The sequence below is a fragment of the Homalodisca vitripennis genome, chromosome 3 (assembly GCF_021130785.1).
Source record: "Homalodisca vitripennis isolate AUS2020 chromosome 3, UT_GWSS_2.1, whole genome shotgun sequence".
NCBI classification, from domain to species: Eukaryota; Metazoa; Arthropoda; class Insecta; order Hemiptera; family Cicadellidae; genus Homalodisca; species Homalodisca vitripennis.
Window position 1 is genome coordinate 201,941,859 of NC_060209.1, and position 3,461 is coordinate 201,945,319.

The following is a 3,461-nucleotide window of genomic DNA, read 5'->3' on the forward strand; positions in this document are numbered from 1 at the left end:
ATAAGTGTATTTTCATGTCAATGCCCTGCAAACAAACAATGCCATAAGTATAATCATATTACTCTCACAGCCTCGTGATAGGAATTAAAACCGTATCCCTTGATCACCGCTCGACAAGGTCCTATATATACGAACTTATATATATATATATATATATATATATATATATATATATATCCCATTCAGTAATATCATAATTTTTTGTTACGATTTTCAACAATTTATTTTATTAATTACCCTTCCTCACTGAGGTTTGTGAAAATTGTTTTGATTACAGGTTCTTTCCAATTAATTTTATTTTCATGCTGGAAAATGCAATTTTATTTTCATGACCGTTAGACATGGAAAATGCTACTTTTGTCTGTCTGTCTATCAGGATACATGTCCATGCGGCATCTCAAGAAAAAACTGACTAAGGCTGACTTATGGACTTGACTTGAAATTTTGCACGTAGCTTCTTTTCTTCACAAAGAACATCGAGGCCGATGTAAGTTCATGTTACTTCATGATATTGGGCTGAGCGTTGGCGAACATGTTTGAATTGATCTTATGGGTAACTATGATGGCAACAGGAAAATCATTTAAGAAGTTTTATTACAAAGGTACAATATTTCTTTAATATCTAATTCCAATAGTGGAATGTATACACAATACACAAATATTTTAGCGAGAACAAATATACAGTCCCAACAGTTAAACGAGTAGTTATTTATATATAGCAATATCTGAGATCTGATACGAGACACAATTGTAGCATAGTAATGTCATGGTCAAGTTCATAGTGCATTTATACATACAATTACTTGTATTTTTATTGACTCTACAATTCCGAGATTCAGGTAATGCTACGTATATGAATAACACCGTTACGTTGATCAGAATATGAAGAAATATTAAGATTTATTGTTTTGTATGTACTATGTCATAAATACTACAAGGCTGATGCCTTGTTTAAAACTAAATTTTTGTGATGTTTAAGTATATGTGACTTTAGTTACCATTTATGCGATACGGTACTAATATCATATTATTTAATGAAAAATGTATATTAATCAACAGAGGAATAAAACATCATCATTTTGCTAATATTAAAAAAATGAGAGATATGTTACATTCTTTGTTAAAAGATTTGCTATCAACGATGAAGGCTTGAAAGGAAAATAGGATTTCAAACATGTCCCATCGATACATTTTGTAACATATAACTATGGTAATCCTGTGTGTTGTATGACAGGTATACTGATATATCAAAAGTCTATTCGGCTACAAGTAATTATAAAAAAAATTATGGTTGCCTGTAAAGTCGGTTTTACGGGCGAAGATTTTACGTGACAACGTCTTTTTCTCGGTAGAATATTTATTGATATGAATATTATTAAATTGCACAATAGGAACAAGGAATTGAATGAAAATAAGAATTGCACAAATTTTAACTATAGAAATATATTTTGTTTACTAAAACATTGTACATAATTTGAAATTAATTAAAATTTGTTATTGTAAATGGTAAAGTTGAATAAAACATTTACTAAAATTGGAATTTGAAATTCTTGTTAAACACAGTTAAATTCTAACTCCGCGCGTGGTGATTGGTCGGTTTAGTTCGTTTGTTTGGTCGCACTGTTATGACAGGTTAGAGGTTATAATTTGTTATTTTAAATGTTTGACTAGCAATACGCGCTGTTTCTTCTCAATCGACTGAATTACGATTGATTGCAGAGTGATTTAAACTAATAATTTACTTAACACTATCAACATTTGTCAATAGTATGACATAACCTATAAACTCAGTTTCTCAACTTTTGTGTCAATCTAACAATTAATCAATCAATCATAGTTTACGATAATGAAATATCAGTGTACAATTATTTACCTTTATTGTTGTAGTTGTTGTAAATGACGAATCTAAGCACTCCACATTTTCACGAATAAACATAGTTATCTGCTTTATCCCGTGCGGCGGACCCACAGTTATCTGCTTTATCCCGTGCGGCGGACCCACTGGACGGGCATCGTAACGTTACCGGGCGTTACACTTTTTTATGAGTGACTCCGAGCCGCAACCTAATTTAAGACGTTGTCACATCAAAAAATATAGAGAAACATTAAATAACTAAAATAGATGTTTTCTCTAAGGAACGTTATTTTTTCTTCCTAAATACAATGGGTGTACACAATGGAACTTAAGTAGCTTCAAAGATTCAGAAACCGTTCTAGGAGTGGCGACATTCCAGATCTTTTCTGTCTATTAACAGAACATAAAAGATTACAAACAAACCTTCTTTCTATGATCATAACAAGTTGTATATTATAACCAAGCGTCTTCTTGTAGTAGTATTAATATAGAAGATAATAAATAGGCTTATCTTATCTTTTTCTATAAGATATTTCATTTTCTTCTATCACTCACTACCTCATTGATGATTTCGACTGAGTTTAACTGCAGTAGTAGTAGACGTGCAAACTCATGCCTTGTACTATTTTTTAAGAATTTCATATTTCATGTATCTACATGAAAGCGTGTATCAAACAAGTATGTACACGAATTTTGGACTAAATATTTTTTAATGCTCAGTAATTCAGCAAGGTAAATTTATAAACTTCTCTACTTGCTATAGTAAGAAAACTACATCAGATTTATTTAGGATCGAAAGTCTGAAAATTATCATTAAGGTATAAAGAGGTGAAAAATTCAATTTTAAGTAACTCAATTTATAAGTTTGCTTCATTTTCTTACGTTTCACTGACACTGGCCTTTATAATCTGTTCTAGAGAGCACCGAAGAAAACTGGATAAAAAACACAGATACGGAATCACAGAATCAGGAAGGTTCTGAAGATAAGTTAAACGTGACGGATAACAAAGTGATATCCAAGTTCAGAGAGTTCCTGGAAGTTCAGAAGCATATTTGGTTTAACTGGGAGTTTTATTTGATAGATTTGGGTTTGTTCACTTTGGCGTATTTAATATACACAGGTTTTGTAGACTAGTTCTCGATCTTGTTTATCTGCTTAGTTCAATAAGATGTCTTGTTAACCTTAGCTTGACCATGATGATGTTCAAAACGAATGTTGAGACTTTTGTAATGACAAGCAATACTTTAAATTGATTCATAACATTTTTTAAATATTATTTACAAAATAAAAGTTTTAAGTATTACTTATGATTTTTTAATTTAATGACTTCAATGTAAGAAACCAATTTACGCATCACCTTCAACAAATTAATACCTGATTAATTTAAACACATCATATTTAAAACTGTATATCTTATATCTTTCACCTCAATAATTACATACATGCATGTATGTAATTAACGAGTAATATAAACTTAAACATTTCTATACGAAAGCAGTAATTAATGAACTGTAGTTATTAACATCACAAGGGTTCGTAAATACATAACTGAAGTTAATTAAAGACACAAAGGAACTCTGCAAAACAAGAGTTGAACCAATATCA

General features: G+C 30.5%; 1 long non-coding RNA gene across 1 annotated transcript; it reads left to right on the forward strand.

Moving 5' to 3' along the window:
- Window positions 1-700: 700 nt before the first annotated feature.
- Window positions 701-3,159, forward strand: LOC124358029. Its single transcript, XR_006922029.1, has 2 exons — window positions 701-839; window positions 2,773-3,159. It is a non-coding gene; the product is annotated as an uncharacterized LOC124358029 (long non-coding RNA).
- Window positions 3,160-3,461: the final 302 nt, after the last annotated feature.